Source organism: Xenopus tropicalis, chromosome 4 (assembly GCF_000004195.4).
Source record: "Xenopus tropicalis strain Nigerian chromosome 4, UCB_Xtro_10.0, whole genome shotgun sequence".
NCBI classification, from domain to species: Eukaryota; Metazoa; Chordata; class Amphibia; order Anura; family Pipidae; genus Xenopus; species Xenopus tropicalis.
In genome coordinates, this window is record NC_030680.2 from 62849080 (window position 1) to 62870109 (window position 21030).

Here is a 21030-nt window from a genome sequence, read left to right on the forward strand (position 1 = left end):
CTGCAAGAAAAGTTTGATACTGCACCTTGTATCCATTTTGGTACATGTCAGCTTAACCTAATATGAGATGATTCCAATTTTCCAAGCTCTAAAGGTTCCAAATTGAAAAGATGTCAGACATGTAATGTAATGGTACTTTTAAAATATATTTTTCTTATCCCCTTGCCAGCAACAATGTGTCTCAAAATATAAACACTAAATAAAACAGGGTTACAATATACTGGAATTATTGTTCTTCTTTATAGAAGGACACTAAGGGGTAGATTTTCTAAGAATGTGAAATATTTTTTTTTTCCACTGTTTTTTGCCAGAGGTAGAAACTAGTGGTGGAACTATAGAGGAAGTAGACCCCATAGTCACGTGAGGCCCGGACCACGGGATCTGCTTCCTCTATAACTACTAAAAATGTGTGCGCTGGCTATAGATGCACAGCCTTGTGCAATTGTGTGTTCACTTAAGTTATCTGTAATAGAAAATACAGATATAACCTCCCTTTTTGACATGAGGTCATTCAGCTGGGCTTGTATTAAAAAGGTGCATAAACACTTAAGTGCAGAAAAGCAGAGGGAACTTTAGCTTTCAGAATCCATCGCTTCTACAGGGACTAGGGTTAAGAAGGGGTGGAAGTGCCTAAAGGGGCTGCCAGAGAACTAATGGTTTACTCTCAGACTGAGGAAATAATGTATATCTATGGAAACAAAATTTAAAAGTGAATACATTTTTGACAGCTTTATAATTTAAGCCTAACTGAATGAGCTCATGTCAAAAAGGGGGTCTTTTTTTCTGTTTAAGTCCAAATCATCAATGTCCATAAGAATATTCTGCCTAAAAAGTGACTGCAAGCTGTGTTCATGTACAGTTGCAGTTGGTTACTCACTTGAGTTCCATGTACAACAGGGGACTATTTGTGGCATTAGCCTTAAAAGTGTTTCTTTATGCAAACTTATCTAAACCAATGGGATATGCTCTCATTGAGTTCCCACACGGGCGTCTCATTAATCTCTTTCCTCAGTGAAAGCCACACTATCCATCATGTTGTATCCTCTCCTATTCCTATTTCCTTTTACTTTGTAAGTATTACTGTTTAACTGTTTCAGTGCTAGTAACCATTTACAACAATATATGGTAGCCATTTTGTACAATACAAAACACACACTGCATTATTCAAAAGTTAATCTCCAGAACAGCTGATACATGTAATATAAGATGCCATCTCAAAATAAAAAAGAAAGATTTGCTAAAGATCACATGCATATAATTCTTTGGTGATCAATCTAAATGATAAAGGAAAAGATTCTTGTTCACAGCATAAAACAGTTTATTGATAAGCGCTGTTACACTTTTAATTAAAGGGTCTGCGGCAGAGAGAATTTATCTGTGAGAAAATAGTGTTTGTCAGCAGTTTGTCTGGATGTGAAAATGACTTATCAGTAGCAACATGTGGCAGCCACAAATTAATAGTCTATGTAAATAGCATAGATCTATGAACAGCAGCTCTCTTAACACATAGCTAGGCTTTTCTGTGGATTAATGAGGAAGTTTCTTAATCCATAATATTGATAAGTGATAAAGCATCATTTTGGCCTAGGAGAGTCTGTCATGTATGGAATGTCCATGAGAGACTCTTTTCATAGTTATATTACTATTTATGAAGGAAGAGATGGCAGATCTTACAAATTCCCTGAAGAGATATGCATAATTAAAGGGCTTATAACCTTAATAGGCTCATGGATTTTTAAATGTGTAAAAATGGTCTATACACTAATAGTACATAAGTGCTGGAATAAGACTAGGCTGGTTAACTCAGCCTTGCCCTGTTTACTATACAGTGTACCTGCCTCACATGAATAACATACAGAAAGCTAATTACGAGATATAAATTAGCCATAGTTACATAGTAGTTAAAGCTAACTATTTCCTAACTTCTACCTGATTCAGAGAAAGGCGAAAAACACTGAAAGGGGAACATTTCTTCAGGTCTCCAAAACAGCATTCATAGCAGTCTCTCATTTTCTCACTCTCTAACAATGTACCCAACCATTTCTCAAGTGTAATATATTTTAAAACATTGTAATAGATTACTGCCTTCGAACTTAAGCAAGGATAAGTACATCTTAAGCTGTACTAACCTCCTCTTATGTCCTTACTGGTGCTCCCAGTTCTGACACCCTCCAGCTTCACTGTGACTATGTAACAGTAAAGGTGGCCATACACGAGCAGATCCGCTCGCTTGGCGATGTCGCCAAGCGAGCGGATCTTCCCCCGATATCCCCACCTACGGGAGGGCGATATCGGGGAGCATTTAGGTAAAAAAAAAAATAATCCGATCGTTTGGCCCTGGGGCCAAACGATCGGATTATGTGGGCGGCAATGGGGCAGTCGGATCGGGGACCGCATCAACGAGCCGATGCGGCCCCCGATCCGACCGGATTTTCTAACCTGGCCGATCGAGATCTGGGCAATTTCAGGCCAGATATCGGTCGGCCAGGCCGCTCTGCTCTCCCCATACACGGGCCGATTAGCTGCCGAATCGGTCCAAGGGACCGATATCTGCAGCTATAGTCGGCCCGTGTATGGGGACCTTAGAATGGAAGAGGCCACACCGCATAAAAGGAAGGTGCAATATATAAGCCATATTTATTATGAAGCCAATGCAAAGAGAAATAATCCCATTACTTCACAGGTCTTATTATACAAACTCAATTTGAACCTCAAGATGGAAACATCAGTCTTCTAATAACAAGAGATTCCCTTGTGTGCTTGTGACATTTCTATTGGCGAAAGAACAGTACTTCTACTGTAGGCAATCGCAACAAGTCCAGCCTTGTGTCAGGTATCTTTTTCTTCCCTATCATATTCAGCCTACCTTCTTAAAAAATTTGAAAATAAAGTGAGAATGACAATTTATAATTTTGCTACCTGTTAAAACATCTGTATATGTATATATAATTAATCTTTTGGACCTCCATATTCATTATTTCATCTCACTTGCTTTGTTTACATTTCCTGTTGTCAGATTTCTCCCAACCTGTTCCCATACTTCTTTCCGTAGATTTACCAGGAATTTCTATGTTCATATGTTTCCTCCTTCTCCTTGCCTCATTAGTTGGTTTTGCAGTTTAGTCTCAGTAGAAAAGTGGTGATCCTTTATATTTTAAATATACACTGGCAATGATTAAGTCTTCTGATGTACTGCTAGTGAGCAATAGTAAAATGAAATAGACTTACTTAGCTTTGTATGGTGGTGATTACAGGAGTTTCATTTCAATTTAAAATTACATAGGGAGCCAAGCAATTGTTGGTGTATGGCCATCAGGTTTCTTAAACCAAGTTTGATCCAAAATTCTTGCCACCCATTCACAGGTTCAAGACAAAGCTACTGAACCCTGGTGAATGTTCTCTTAATATGGAAACCTCCAACTCCGTACTGACATGTGCAATGTTATTATTATTAGTTAACAATTGAAACAGATCAGCATGAGCTTTGTACCTCTTCAGTCAAGTCATATTTGAAGAGTGTTTTGTCTGATTTTAATGCTGTCTGTTTGCTAAAACCTGGTTATTCTTAAAAATGTATCCTGGGTAACCATACATGTGTTTAATATTGAATGTTTTCCCAGCCATTTATGTAGATAAGGGATCTTGGACTCCAAGATTTCACTGTTCTACCTGATTGTTAATTCCCCGTTTCCTTACTGTATAGCCGCCTGGCCCTTTTCACACCCCTTTTGTTCTTCCTCAATATTCCTCCCTTTTTTCCTACATTTCTTCCTTATTTTGTACCTACTTTTGTCCAACTACCTTTTCAGTATAACCTCATCCCTAAAGCATTCATCTGCATATCCCCACACACATTTCTTCTGTCTTTTACAACTGGCTACTCCTTTATCCTATTAAATCCATATTTTAAACCATTTTCTATTTCTTTTTCCTATCCCTATTTTACACACATCTTTATTCACCTCTAACGATGAGCGAAATATTTAATCCAGGTTTCACTGCAAAAAAATGCCCATAGACTCAAATGCCCGCTCTGTATGTAAAAAATTACTGCGAAAAATGCCCATTGACTTTAGTGCATTTTGCAAATTTTTTCAGTTTCACAAATTTTCCAACAAAGCAGAAAGGGACAGATTTGCTCTCCACCTCCCAGTTTTATACTCATTCTATCCCACAATCTTTCTTTTTTTTCACCCTGATCTTATTTTCCCTATCTAATCAAGCTTCTATTGTCCCTTCCGTTTCTCTCCTTCCACATCTGTCAATCAACAGCACTTGTGTTTTTTTCTCTTTACTATTTTTTTCCAGTTCTAATTTTCACTTCCTTCTTTTTTTATTTACATTTTAGCACTTTTTTACTATCTGCCTTTTCCTTTTTCCCCATTATATTGCCCCTTTTTATCTCACCTTTACTTAACCAACCTATCACGTTCTGTCACATTTGTATTTTACATTACTCACTTCAGCCACCCTCACCCCTTGACATTTCTTTGAGCCACTTTCTTGGGGCGGAACACATTTCCAATAAATTCAGCACTCATAAGCTGTCTCACAAAGGATTTAAAAGGTCTTCTATGCATTGGATGCTCAGTACTTCATCTCCTCAAAATGATACATAAATCTCACAGATGCATTATCTATCCCAAGTACCTTGTTCCCTTCTCATGTGCTTTGTAGAATCTTGAACATCATCTTGGCTATTAGTAAACTTTTCAGTACCACTCATCTGCCTGAGCCCAAACGTCTTGGTTTTTCTACTATTTTGTAGGAAGACTGAAACCCGGATACATTAAGGGGCAATTCATCATCTACAATATAAATCCGATAAAAGCCAATTAAAGAATGCAATAATGGCAACATTATGGCAACATATGGCAACATATGGCCATCTCCATGGGAAGAAATAATGGGCAAGTAACTTTTGTTACATATTTGCTTTGTTCTTTGCTTTTCTTATAGCATTTCATAGGTAGAAGGATTGTCTGCAAAAATATAAAGGACTAATGGGTGTCTGATTAGTACATCTGGATGCAAAGGCTAACATTTCATATCTGAAAAAAGACAGCTTGTGTAGCATTATTATGTGTTATTTGTACAGGCTCACACATTTCAAATAGCACTTTACAAAGACATTCACATCAATCTCTGTTTAGAAACCTATCACACATCAACACTAGGGTCAATTTCATCAAAAGCCAATTAACCTTCCCGTGTGGATTTGGAGGAAACCAAAGTACCTTGAGGAAACTCCATGCATATATGCTGGGATGAAACTCAGGACCCCAGGGCTGCAAGGCAGAAGTGTTACCCCCTGAGCCATCATGCTGAATCCTCAACTGTTTTTACATTATTAATTCATTAATAAACTGATAGTGACTGCATTCTCTTCTATGCTATTTAGTGAACCTGTTTAGTTCTTTCATTGATAAGCTGCAGAAAGCTTTTATAATTAATGTGTAGCACAGTGCAGGCATTATTGTTGAGACTGCCTATTATTGTACATGTTGGTGTACTGATGAATACATTGCCTCATCTTCATTGTACAAATAAAGTGCATAATTTGTGTTCAGTAACTCCAGGCTGTCTCATACAGTGTTATAGGAGAAGGATAAGTAAAAATCACTGGGGGGTGCCAAATATTAGGCACCCCCCAAAGATTGTAATCACTTCCTCTTCCTTCTTCTGTCTTCTAAATCCCTGGGCTGGCACATGCAGTAAAGTAAAAAAGCTGACTTTTTTTATTAAAGTTAAGCTTTTCACTCTACTGCGCATGCGCAAGGGACACAAAGACAGAAGAAGGAAGAGGAGACACTCACTCGCAGCTACCCCGGGCTGGTGTGGGTTTTCTTCTAATAGGAGCACCAGCCCGGGGTAAAAGGTACCTCTTCCACACCGCCTTCAGATATCTTAATGTGCATGGAATGTAACAATTCTATCTGCATCTGTGATTTCCTTCAGGAACTGCCTCCTCTATCCCCATATTGGTGTTTGCATACAAAGAATTTAGAACTGCTCAGTTTGACTTTATAACAATAAAATGCATTGACATCACTGCCTAGGAGTTTATGTTAGTCACAGCTGCCCCTAGATGACAACAACAAATGCACAGCTACAATGGCCACTCTGTCCAGATACTTAAGGTCACTTCTTTCAGGCCTGGTAGTAAATGTGTGGGCTGCTTATGAAGGCACCTTGGAACATCTGTCATAAATGTATTTCATTTACCATATTTACTTGTGGTTATCCTGTGATGGAATTTACCATCATACTGTACATAGTTCACTATTCAAGGAAAAATAAATGGATGCCATCTCCTATTTATACAGTGGAAGGAAATTACAGTACTACCTTGAAACTGCGGAATGTGGTTAACTGCATAACAAACAGAATAGTATTGCTTTTCTATTTCTTGAGGTCACTATTCAATGTAGGGCACAATACAAATCTCCCTGAGAAGCCTTCTCTCTAAAAGATTGCTGATCCCTTCTGCGCTAACCTCTGATCCACAAGTGACCTTATAAGGTGGCCCATAATTCTAAACTGACTCTGGTTCATAGGGCGATTGTCTCCCTGCCATGCTGCCCTAATCTGGATGCAGTGGAGCAATGCTATTCACTTTGCATTACATTTCATCCAGCATACTGTAGCTGCATCCTAAACCGTGAATTGTCGATTTTTATTCATAACATGAACCTGTATATAAATTGCTACTTCAGATTCTTTTGTAGAATTCCTCATGTGAGGAATCAAGGTTTAAAGGGAACCATGCATAAAACCATCTTAGCTTTAAGACTTCAAGGGAAATATACATGTTTTAACTTATTTTGTCAGAATGTTTTCAAAATATTAACACATTATGCTCATTTCCAGAGTCAAGCTTCAAATATTATGGCTAATATCTGGTTATGCATATATTGCATTTTCTACCTTTGAAATTGTTTGATACAATTAATTTCTTTTAGGACTAAATGTGTAATTATGCTAGTAATGTTGCATGGACCATGTTTTAGTGAAAGGATTTTGAGTGATTATCCGGTCATAAACAACAAAATATACAATTTACTCTGTACACTTAATAAAGACAAATACACAAAGGTGGCATATCAAAAATTTATTTTTACTTATAAATAGCAACAATGCAATATAGTTACATATATAAAAAACCATTTCACAAGTGGATAACAGTACATACAGTATATACCACCTAGGAAATAGAAAGAAAGCTACCAGAAAGCAGATACCATTAGGCAAATGAGAATCACTCCAACGCTCCAGCCTTTATCAAGTGGAATTCTAAAATGAATTCTAAGGAGAATTTCCCTGATAAAAGGCTAGTGCTGAATCCATCATTGAAAATATACCCCCTGCTTAAAGAAGTCAACGTCTAAAATATCCCTATAATATTATACAAGAACCATGAACACTCTGATTGTGCCCAATTTTTACATTTTGAACCCTACCTTCAGTGTTGTAAATGAGCCCTATAGCTATAATTAGTGCTTAGTGATATCACTTCTACCATTAAACGCTAGTTGGATGTATTTATGTATAACTTTATTTATAAATCGCTACAAGGAGCACTGTACAATCTTACACTATACAAAAGTATACACAGTACACATAATAAATACAGTGAATAAGTATAAATACACAGAGATTAGGTGCCAGGTGGTATGAGACACAGTAGAAAGAAGGTCCCTGCCCTATTGAACTTACAGTTTAAGTTGTAGTATTACAAAATATACTTCTATACTTCTGTGTACCCTCTATATAGTACATTGTTCCTTCTGAATATATACATATATATATTGGGTTTATATTAATACAGGATTCCAGACTACAACACTTAATTAAGGGATATTTCACAATACTGCAAAATATGGTAAATTTATTTTAAAGGTATCCCAAATCGGTGCTGCCTTTATGATACATAAACATTTATCAGTGCTGTTACCTACAGTATGTTGTGCTATTCTTGGCTGTAGATCATGTCTGTAAGAAACAGATACAGGTAATTGCCACCTCGTTCTTGTTAATACAGTTGCAGATTTTGATCGCTATATTCTGATACAGTGAAAGAACTGTGAGTGAAAATGCCAGTGTTAGTGCTGTTTAAAAATGCATATTTGTTTTAAAATCTGGAGCCAAATCTCTAGCAGGTAGTGGCAGAACTACTGAGGAACTGGGGGAGTGACTGCACAAGGGCCCTGGGCTGTCTCTGATAATGCTGGGGCATGTTAAATGTGCTGGAAACCTCTTTATTGATAAGGAGAGGGGATGGGGTGTGGGTTCTGGGTTGTGGGACTGGGGCAGTGCAAACTTTGCACTTGGGTCTGTTTGGCTTTATTTATTTTACTGATATCAATTTATTTCATGAATTTATGTGGCATATTTACATACCAGTTAACAAGCCTCTTGTTAATTTGCCCTCATTGTATTAGTGATATATAAAATAGTGACTTTTTAAAATATCTGCAAAATGATGGTAATCAAAAAGCTAGAATAACATATACAGTACTGCAGGCCCCTCCGTCATCCAAATCAAGTAACATGACACAGACTTCACTTGCAGTGTTCTGACATAGAATAGAAAATGTCATTTTTCTGATACTGTATGCTTCAGTAATGCTATCTTCACGCAAGAAGTGACCCTTGAGATTTAGCTGTCCCCTCAGCCCCGCTCTTGTTCATCAGCTAGTCATAATCTAAAGCATGATAGAGACATATAGATTTCCTGAGATGGTCGGTACATAGGGTACAAAAACTGCTGAGATGAAAAATCTAATTTACAAAGAGGTCCTGGGGGCAGATGCAAGATATCATATTATTTCTATACAAGCACAAGAAATGGTTAAAAAATAGACTTGAAAATGATTTAATCTAGATACATTTGTAATAACAGTTATCTTTGTAGGACAGCTTGCAAGTGATGGTTAACCATTCTTATCCTGTGGTACCGTTCTGTTCTTTCAATTCCGGAGCCTCAAACAACCTTCTTGAAATGAAGAAAAGCAAACAAGATTAGAGAGCATTTACAGACAGAGGTGAGATTAACATAAAAAATTGTCTTCCAGAATGAATTTCCATATCATTAGAAGAATAGAGCTCCCACGCTCACATCCTTTTTATGCAATTTTATTCCTCGCACACAAACTTGTCCTGCAATCTCCATGTGCATTTACAGAATGAAGTATTATTCAAAAAGAACGTGAAATCGGTGCTGCTTTGTATTCAGCTTCGTGGGTGCAACAAGGATGAAAAAGAGAGAGTGTTTTTTAATCAAATCATTTTTATGATGAAGTTATTATTCTATATTCTGATGTGCAAAGAAATCAAAGTGTCCACACTAAATTAAGGCCTCCCTGACCTTTGTAGATATATTTTCAAATGGGGTTCATGTTTAATGCTTCATATTACTGTCATATCATCTTCTTCATCTGTGTGTGTTCTCCATATCTTCTCTTATCTTTCAGCAATCTTCTCCCCTTTTATCTTCTATATGCTCTTTTTCCCTGCACATTTTATCCTCTCCATTCTATTTGTATGCAGAAATGGAGAGAAGCAAAACAAATCTCCGGTTTTGCAATAAAAAAAGTTCCAGGATACGAAACTGTTGCATCCCCCCTGACAGGATGCTATTTCTCAGACATAAAGCAGTGGAGAGATGGCATCCCTCTTCAAATCCAACACTATTTTTTAACTTATAGAACATTTTGGAATGTATGCGAGAAGTTTGTAAAAATTCCACTAGTTTTTTGTGGTTTTCATTAAATTTCAACGAAAAAACGTACTTTGCGTAAACAATACGAACATTCCGGAATTCAAGAACGCTTTGGTTACACTTTCCTCGGAGATATCTAGGTTTGATCTGTCGAGTGCCATTGAGTCCTGTGGAAGGCTTCCAAAGCCAGACATGGAAGGCATCAAAGCCAAAGAAAGGTTTTCATGGCATAACTAACTTTTCGGCACAAAAATATCGTGACTTTCAGAACGCAATTGCAATATTTTCATACAAACAATAAAAAGGGAAATTTCCTATCATACTTACCGTAAATTTCTTTTCCTGGCCACTACTCATGTCAGCATTACTACGGGTATTTACCCCGCCCCCAATACCCTGTTAGCCCTGTCCCTCCCCCACCAAAGTAATAAATGAACCACACCCCCTTACCACCTTGTCTCATAATTTAGTCCAAAGAGGGTGGGTCTGCTGACATGAGTAGTGGCCAGGAAAAGAAATTTACGGTAAGTATGATAGGAAATTTCCCTTTTTCCTGGCCACCTCATGTCAGCATTACTACGGGATGTACCCAAGCAATAAGACTCATGAGGGAGGGAACAAGAATTTAATCAACAGAAACAGACCGCAAAACTGTGGAAGCAAAATTAGACTGCGAAGAATTCTTTACATTCAAACGATAGAACTTAAAGAAAGTACGTGCGGATGACCATGCTGCTGCATCACAAATCATCGATTCTGGAACATTTGCCTCCGCTGCCCAGGAGGTGGCTACAGCCCTTGTCGAGTGAGCCTTAAGCCCTGCCGGTGCTTGCTTGCCCTGGAGGTTATAGGCTTTTTGGATAAGGATTACAATCCATCTTGCAATCGTAGACTTGGCCGGAGGTTCCCCTTCTCGTGGGCCCCCCGGAATAACAAATAATTTGTCAGTCTTTCTTGAAGACTGCGTCATTGTTAGGTAATGTTTAAGCATTCTGACTGGGTCTAGATTCTTAAGTTTCTCAGGCATGTTGGGACTCTCCGGCAACACCGGTATTACGGTCTCCCGTGTAAGGTGAAAAGTAGAAACCACCTTTGGCAGAAAGGAATCTACTGGCTTCAGCACTACTTTATCTGGCCAGAAAACAATGTCTTGATCTTTCATAGACAAAGCATGTAGAAGGCTGACCCTTGCTGCCGACACTATTGCCACCAAAAACAATGTCTTTAGTGTGACCATCCACAATGATGCCTCTTGCAAAGGTTCAAAGGGGGTTTCGCAGAGAGCTTTTAGGACCAGAGGGAGATCCCAGACTGGAGACAAAGTCCTCTTTGGAGGACAGATTTTAATAATGGCCGAGAAGAAACGTTTCACAATCGGATCCTCTGCCCATTTAATTCCTGTCATCGCCGACAGAGCTGCTACATGAACTTTTAGAGTTCTGTACTGCAAGCCTTTGCTTAATCCCTCCTGCAGAAAGTCCAGAATTTGTGACAAAGGAGGAGGAAAAGCACTGATCTCGGACTGCCTCTGCCACACAAGAAATCTTTCCCAGATTTTGTAATAAACATTTGAAGTAGACTGCTTTCGTGCTTTAAGCAGGGTCGCTACCACCGAGTGGGACAGACCCAAATCTAGGAGCCTCTTGCGCTCAGTCTCCATGCCATCAGAGATAGAGCCCCTGGGTCCGGATGAACTACTGGACCTTGAGACAGTAGACTTTCTGTCACTGGAAGAGGCCACGGATCCGCTATCGCTAATCTCCTCAGCAGCGGAAACCATGGGCGCCGAGGCCAATGAGAGGCTAGCAGAACCACTTCTGCCCTCTCCTGAATGATCTTCAAAAGAACTTGCAGAAGTAGAGGGATTGGAGGGAAAATATAGGCCAGACGAAAATTCCATGTCTGAAGGAGAGCGTCCGTACCCATGGCTAACGGACTGAACCTTCTTGTATAAAAAACTGGCAACTGGGCATTCTCTGGGGTTGCCATAAGGTCTACCTCTGGAAGACCCCATCTTTCCACCAGTATGTGAAAAACTTCTGGATGCAGTTTCCACTCGTGCTTTGACAAGGCTATTCGACTGAGATAGTCCGCCTGTTGATTGTGAATGCCCGGAACATGAACCGCTGTCAGAAGTTCCAGATTCTGCTCCGCCCAGGATAGGATTGGTTGGACCGTCTTCCATAGGGAGCGGCTTTTGGTTCCTCCCTGTCTCTTCACATACGAGACTGCCGAGGAGTTGTCTATCTTTAGTTTTACTGCCATTCCCTTCAAGTCTGGGGCAAATGCTAACAGCGCCTGAAAAACTGCATTCAGTTCTAGAATATTCGATTGTGTGCTCTGCATCGGGAATTCCCATACCCCTTGTGCCACACTGTTCTCTAGGAGAGCTCCCCAGCCCTGAGAGGAAGCATCCGTTGACAGAATTTTCTAATTGACTGGAGTAAGGGGAAACCCCTTGGACAAATTCTCTGGGTCTAGCCACCATTGAAGGCTGGCCTTGAGCTGAGGGGATAGGAAGATTAACTGATTCCAGTCTTTTTCCCACCGATCCCAATGGGCTAGAAAATAGAGTTGGGCCTCCCTCATATGGAACCTGGCCCATCTGGTCATTGGAATGGAGGCTGCTAGCCGACCCAGGAGTGACATGAACTGCCTTGCTGACACTGAACTTTGTTGACAGAAGCACTTTACTTCTTGTAAAATACGAAGTATCTTTTGCTGTGGCAAATTGACTACATTGTCTGCCGTATTGAACTGAGCCCCCAGGTAGATTAGGGATTGAGATGGCTGTAACTGACTTTTTTCCCAGTTTATTAGCCATCCGTGAGACTGAAGAAAAGAGATGGCCACATCCCTGTGTGCCAACAAAACCTCTGGAGACTTTGCGGATAGAAGAATGTCGTCCAAATAATGCCAGATAGCCAGACCTTGCTTTCGTAACTCGGCTATTAATGTGACAAGGACCTTGGTGAACGTCCTGGGAGAGGTTGAGAGGCCGAACGGTAGAGCCTGAAACTGAAAATGCCTTTGACCAACTGCAAAGCGTAAAAAACGCTGGTGTTGTTCTGCTATCGGGAGGTGGAGGTAGGCGTCCTTTAAATCGATTGACAAAAGCCAATCTCCTTCCTGCACAGCTGCAATGATGGTGTTGATCGACTCCATTTTGAATTTCTGCACCCTTACAAAGACATTCACTTTCTTTAAATCCAACACTGGTCTCCACCCTCCCGAGGTCTTCCGGACTAAAAAGAGAAGGGAATAAATGCCTCTTCCCCTCTCCCCAACCGGAACTGGGACTACGACTTCCTGATCCAGAAGCATCTGAACATATGTCTCCATAACTTCCCTTTTATCCCTGGAACGAGGGATTGGAGACACAAAAAAAACGTCGGTATTGACAAAAACTCGATGCGGTATCCTCTTCTTAATACCGCTAAGACCCATTCGTCTGTAATTGAGCGCTCCCAGACTGGATAAAATTTTGAAAGTCTGGCACCGACTCGAGAGTCCTTGGGGAACTGATAGTCAGGAGGACTTCTTAGCTGTCGGGGAAGACTTGATCTTCCCTCCTCTGAGGATTGTGGACTGACCTCCTCTCCAAGAGGATTGTCTGGAGCTGTCTCTGAAGAAATATCTAGATCCAGAAGAGGGGCCTCTCGCCCTACCTGAGCCCCGAAAAAGAAACCCCCTGAACGGTTGGGATTTCGACTTCTTTTTCTCTTGTGGGAGAAAAGAGCTCTTGCCCCTTGTGGCTTTCGAAATGACTTCATCCAACTTTGGACCAAAGAGACTACCTCCCACATAAGGCAGATTGCAGAGGCTTACTTTAGACGCTGTATCTGCCCCCCAGGCCCTCAACCAGAGAGCCCTTCTAGCCGAAACTGACACTGCCATGGATCTGGAGGCCAAACGAGTCATGTCTACGGCCGCTTCAGACATAAAGGCCACCGCCATCTTCACTTCTGATAAGCCGGCACTAATATCCGCTGCATCTGTACCGTCGGACACTGCCTTATCTAAGCTGTCAATCCACAAGGAGACAGCTTTTGCGACTGACACAAGCGCTACTGCCGGCTTACATGAGGCTCCAGCCACCTGATAGACCTTGCGCAATTCAGTCTCGACTCTTCTATCCATCGGATCTTTCAAGACAGATGAATCATCGATGGGTAGAGTTGTCTTCTTAGACACATGGATAACCGCTGGATCAACCGCCGGAGGTGAGTCCCAATCTTTAGTCTCCTGTTCCTTAAATGGATATAACTTTGAGAATCTCGTAGCCAAAGTATTAAAGGAAATTTTCTTTGCTGCCTTACTCCACTCTGAAGAGATAAGCTCAGACACTTCAGGAAATAGGGGAAAAAACTCCTTCGATCTTGAAGAGGAAGGAAGAACTTTTGCCTTTTGTGACTCGATCGTGTCTTCGACTCCAAGAACGAGTTTCACCGCCTTAATCAAGGGGTACACCAAAGATAAGTCAAAAGCTGTAGACTCCTCCTCCTCATCCGAAAATAGATCACAAGTTGAAGCCCCCCCTGAAGCTCTCGACTTCTGAAGAGGATGAAGAAGCTAAATCTTCCCGGGACACTGAAGCTCCGGACCCCAAAGGTACTCCGCTACTTGAGCCTGCGTTTTCCAGCAGTAAACCAAAACAAGACTTGCAAAATTTCTTCCCCTGCAGAGGTGGATCGAAACAGCCAGCACACTCCAGAGGTGAAGCACTGGACTTCCTTCTCTTCCTTTGCGCCGGCTCCGCCATGAAGAGGGCAGGATAAGCTGAAGCGATAAGCAGAGAAGAAAAGAGGAAGAAAACATTAATACTGGGTTCCAAAAAACCCCTGAAAAAACGACAGGAACCCCCAGAACAAGAGGGACCTACCAAGCAAGAGGGCAGCTGTAAATTGAGGCTGTAGGACCACAGATTGAACTCCTTCTTTCTCCTGGTATACTACAGGGACAAAGGTATATAGGAATTAACATCCCCTAGACACCCTTCTATAAGCAAGCTTCACAAGCCAAAGAAATACCTGAACTCCACACGAGCAATGGCAACAGCAAAAACCGCATTTCAAAATGGCGCCTGCATCTTTAAGGAGTACCAGGAGTGTTTGCGTCAATTGCGCGAGCGGCGCGGCACATGCGCACGAAAAAACGCACGTTCGCGGCAAACGTGCGCGCGAAAAAACGCGTGTTCGCAAACGCGGAATGCGGGTGTGCGTACACATATGCGCCTGTGTGAACACACGCGCGATCAACAAATGCGCCCATGCCAAACGCCATCAGTTGGATGCTGGCACGCGCCAAACTTCTGCTAGGCAAACCTCCAGCAGGGCTTCGTGGTCCTACATGCCCAGAAGCAGCCTCTTAGACCACTAACCTGGACAGCCTCGATTCTGGAACTGCACGTCCCAGCTGAGGGGGCTTCATACAACAGTTGCCCTGAATGAATAGCCCTCAGAATCGACCAACCTTTTCAAGCGTCGGCATACGGAAACAGCTGCCCTGACTAACAGATCTGAGGACAAAGCAAAAAAGACAAGGTGGTAAGGGGGTGTGGTTCATTTATTACTTTGGTGGGGGAGGGACAGGGCTAACAGGGTATTGGGGGCGGGGTAAATACCCGTAGTAATGCTGACATGAGGTGGCCAGGAAAAGCAATTTCGAGACATTTTAGAACTTTTTATATGTAATTTGTATATTTACTTCCATGCTAACATGCTTTTTTTTTTGTAGCAGTCTTATCTTTTGATTCTTATAAACACTTTCGGGGGCATTTTCTAATGGTCAGATTTTTTGTTTCCAATTCTGATTTTTTTAAGTCACCAAAAAAGAGAATTCGAAGTTTTCGCAAATTCTCTGCAACTTTTTCACGTGTGCTTTTTCAGGTCAGATTTTTTAATAAATATCAGTCTACTTTGTTGTTAAATCATATTATTATTATTAATAATAATATACTTATCCCTACAGCACAAAAAAAGTGTTATTGTGTTGGTGTTTATGCCTAAAAGGGGTGATTCACCTTTGCATTAACTTTTAGTATGTTATTAAATCGCTGTTTCATAGCAACTTTGCAATTGTTTTTCATTATTTATTTTTTATAGTTTTCAAATTATTTGCCTTCCACTTCTACATTTTTCCAGCTTTCAAATAGGGGTCACTGACCCCAACAGCCAAAAACTATATGACTGCGCACTTACAAATGTATTAATATTTTTACTTTTTATTACTTATTTTAATATTCAGACTCTCTCTTGTTCAAATTCTAGTTTTTCATTTAACCCACTGTCTGACCCTAGCAACCAGATAACTAGTGAAATTCCAAACTGGAGAGCTGCTGAACAAAAAGCTAAATAACTGAAAAACCACAAAATATGAAAACCAAATGCAAACTGGCTCAGAATATCAATGTCTACATCATATTAAAATGTAATATAAAGGACAGCAACCCCTTTAACAGGATCCCAGGAATGTTCATGTTAATCTAATGAGGCACTGGACTTTGGAATTGAGTGTTTACTCTTAACAGGTGGGTAGCTCTTCATTTAAGAATGGGAGTATTGTTTCTGACACTGCAGACTGATCATCTCCTATTAGTGAGTCACACTCAGATGTAAAACTTATTGGTGAACCACACAAGCATAAAGAAAGTTCTTTGGGGCTGCCAAATAATGGCTGTGATTGGCTATTTGGTAGCCCCATGTGGACTGCTAGCCTGCAGGAGGCTCTGCTTGGAGTAAAACTGTGTCTTTCTCCTTCTAAAACTTGCCTCCAAACCAGAAATGTAAAAATGGGCACCTGCTTTGAGGCCACTGGGAGCAACATCAAAAAAGGTGGGGAGCAACATGTTACTCTCAAGCCACTGGTTGGGGATCACTATATACATCATCCAAACCATTATGAGCATATGCTCAAGGACATTATTGGACAGTACTCCTTGCATGTCTTATGTTTTTTTATCTCTTTTGTTGAAAGTTAAATCAAATTTTAAAACATGTTCTGGAACTACATGTTTAATTTGAATATAAAAATAAAATGAAGGTGAATTTTGCTTCTCTTGCTTATAGATGTGGGTACTGTGCCAATATTTTCTGGTGTCATATTACTGTGATAATATGTGCAAAGTATCCCTATGCTGGATTGTGGTAAAGATAACTGTGCCAACGTATGTTTGCAATAACTTTGCTAGTACCTGTTGCCAATATGTCCCTGGATCACACAATAATGCAAATGATCATTTTCAAGCTTGTGGCTTCAAGCAGCGTGTGTAATGTTGTCTGTAATTATTTATATATTGGCTTATTCTTTTTTTTCCCTTTCTTTTTATTGCAGCTTGTGAGAAATTGTATCATTCAGATGGAAAAACCACGGTACTGTGATGAAAGAGCAGAGAAAATAGATGTAGATTAATTAAAGCATGGCATAAACACATTTTGGATTCAATGAATAAACAAAAGAGAGAACCAAGCACCATGTTGTAGCTGTAGGGTCTGTTTTCCTTCAGTGGCTTTTGATAACATAACTGATTTTACATGACAACCATACTCCCTGTTCTACGCATAAATACAACTGCACTTATACCTAAGATGGCGATCAGCATATTTACATGGAAGCCTGCTCTGTTCAAACATGTGAAAGATCTGCAGGGACAATTTAATGTAATTATTGTTTATACATTTGCCGTCTAATTGCCCTACACCCTTTTATAAAACAAATTACACTGTTAATAAGCATGTGCGTCTATGCTTTGATGTATGCTATGGCTTTATCTGTAATCTATGTGATCATACAGAACAGCATGTTCATTATTTCTGAGCGAAAGGATTCATGCAAATCAATATTCATTTTCATCTTGACTACTGTAAAGGGAGAAGAATTAGGTGGCTCCCAAGCTGATGACATCACCGCCTGTTACTGCTACAAAAAATATCAACAATTCTCTTCATAGCAGTGCAGATTGGAAGCTACCAAATGATACATAGCTTATTCTCAGATGCATGTCATTGATTGTTCTAAACGTGCCTATCATGGCTTCATCTAGATTTGCAATTTCTGAATCAATATTTTACATTTGATTTTTACCCTTGATGTCCCTCGTTTCCAAATATAGTGCAAAACACATCAATAGTTACATTCTGGACCTGTAAAATCATTTAATGTTATTATGAAGAAAAAGTAAAAAGTTAAAAATGCTTTTTTTTTTTTTTATAATGAGCAGTAACAATGGTACCTAAATAAGCCCCTCAGTTGGGAACCATTAGAATGTTATTTTGTTGACTACAATGATTACTTGTAATGAAATGTATTTTTTAATAAACAATTATATATATTAAACACAAGAGCCATGAATATCCTTTAAATTATATCCTTATAAATTGTGCTTAGTGATGTCATCAGTTACAATCAGTGTCCAGTAATATAACTTCTGCCACTTGACTCACTGAATCTTGTGTATTACAACCAATAATATATAGTATATTATATCCAGTTTGGTCATTCACATATGAGACCAAACTGTAAATTATATCCTTATAAATGGTGCTTAATGAAGTCATCAGTTATAACTGGAGCTTAGTGATGTAATTTCTGTCACATGACTCACTAAAACTTACCCCCTGTTATTAAATATGAGGATATTAGAAGTCACCTTGGAGTTCCATGACCTGTATAAAAGCAGGTTTTATACATTATACTGTCATGGAACTCCTCAGTGACTTATAATATCCCTATATTATATACTTTATTCACTATATAATAAAATATAAAAATATTAAAAATCACCTTAGAGTTCCATGACCTACTGTATATAACAGCATTCGGAATTCCTCTTTACAATACACAAGCACCATGAATATCCTGTAAATGATATCCTTATGAACGGTGCCTGATGATGACATCAGTTATAATCAATGCTTAATATTATCATTTCTGTCACATGACTCACTGAAACATTGTGTTGTAAAATATGAGGATATTCACCTAGAAGTTCTATGACCTGTATGAAAACACTTGGCCTTTGGCTTTGTGCTTTTATATGGTCATGGGACTCTTTAATGACTTCTAATATGCTTATTTTTTATGATAGGGTTACTATATTCACTATCAATTTTACAATAGTGGGGGCATTATTTATTATATAAATTCTTTTACTTGATTGCATTTGTAGAAAGTACAAGAAATACATAATTTCTAAATTGACTTAATACATTGCTAACCAGAATGCCTACCCAAAAAAGCCTAACTCTGTTCATGTTGGCTTGGCTAGCAAAAGGAATAACAAAAAGTTTATAGCGCAGGACAAGTTTGGCAGCAGTGGCAGTAAACAAACCAGTGTTAAATATAAAAAGTAGCCTAATATGCTCTTCGGCATTGAGAGGCAATAACTAACTACTGGCTGAGAATGTGAGGATGTTAGATTTTGCAGTCAGCTCTTTATATAGACTTGATATACACTGTATGTCTTTTTATTTTTTGAGACGGGAGACTCCATTATGTTATTTAGACCCATTGTATGGCAGCACTAGATGTCAGGTTATAGCTACTCTGTGGTATAGAAATTGTAGATATTCCTGTAAATGTCCTAGTGCCAAGCTGTCAAAAGGTTTCAGCAATTTAACTAAACTTCCACTCAAAAATCTGGGGTTAACTGTTAGGGACAGTTTTTTTAACAGCATAGTAAATAGCTCTAGTTCAGAAATACTAAGAAAAGAGATCAGTTTTCCTTTTATGGTTTACAAACAAGTTTCTGTACTACAACTTGGATTTATTTTAAAATGAGAAGGTTATATAGTTTTTGACTAGTTTAGAGATAATCATGGGAGTTATATTTCACAGCCTGGACTGTTCCTTTTTGCCATCTTACTGAAATATTTCTGTTCCCTTAGAAATTTGTGCTTGACAAGACCTCTGCTGAATGTTACAAAGCGCTTATCAGTTTTCTGTCTTTGTTATTTGCCTAAGAAGAATAAATCATTCTGGGTTAGGCCTTGTGGCTGCATATTAATACATTTTACCACTGTCAACTGACGTAGCCTTAATAACCTGAATAGCCTTAAACCGAGCGCTGAAAAGGTTAAGATGAGGAAATTATTAACTTGGCACCAGGCAAAATAAGCCTCAAAAGCCTTCTGCTGCTTGTGCCTCCGTTTCTTTGTGAAGCTTTATTTAGGCTAGAGGTGCTATATTAATATTTCATAATCCTGGGGATCTTGCTAAAAACAAGGAGATTGAAAAGCAAATCACATTTCACTGCTAACACAGTATTCCAGTATTAGGCTCACGATGGTCAATGGGGAATTAGACTTTTCCATAAGCAAACCATTAAAAATGTGTCAAGGAAAAGAAAGTTTTTTTCAGCAGCATAGCAATTTATCACATTGTCTGGATGTTAACAATATCTTCATGGACAATAAGTCCAGCATCAAGCCCCTTATCTCTGGAATCCTCTGGCATTTTACTGTGTGGTCTAGCAGAAAATACAGTTACAGACATTAGAAGCACAGTTTAGCGTTTTCTTGGTTACATAAGTAAATGCGATTTGTATGTGATATATATCCAAATGAATTTATATGCTCTGCACAGTCAACATGTATTACAGTGTTAAGTGTTTTTGCAATAGTTGTTGACAAGGGATACAGTTGCTGAACAGGTAAAATGAATTAGGGTATAGAGTGCCTAGGACCTTTTAAATATAATAAAATAGGAATCATACAGGCTGATTTATCATGCCTCGAGGATCCTTGTCGGGAAAACTATTGCAGAAAAGGCAAGTGACGTCCTGTACTTGTTTTCTGAAGTTGATTGTTTTTGTTTCCTTCAGATTCTGTTTACAAAATGAGTGTATTTATTTCCAACTAACTGGTTTCTGCAAAAACACCTAAAAGCTGGGGAACTTTTTATTTTTTGCAAAAACAGTCCATGGAGAAATAAAATATATAAACAGGATCAGAAGCAATTCAAGCACGCACAAGTACTCAGTTGCAGAAAATTCAGGAAGTCACTTGCCTTTACCAATTGTTTTACCTGAAAAAGATCCTTGAGACACGATAGTCTATTGTAATGAAATTAAGGGGGGCATGTATTAATGTTCATAATGTTCATATTTTGTTTCATCATAACTTATGTTTTTTTGCTCAGTTTTTTGTGTGGAAAAAACAGACCTTTTTAGGCATTTATTATGCGCCAAAACTGCAACAAATCTGAAAGAAAAAAGTTGCCATGTAAAAGCTGTCGAGGTCATGTAGAAATCAATGGGCGGATCTCCTGTTTTCAATAGGAAGATCTACTTTTGCTTTGTAGCATTAGAGGTT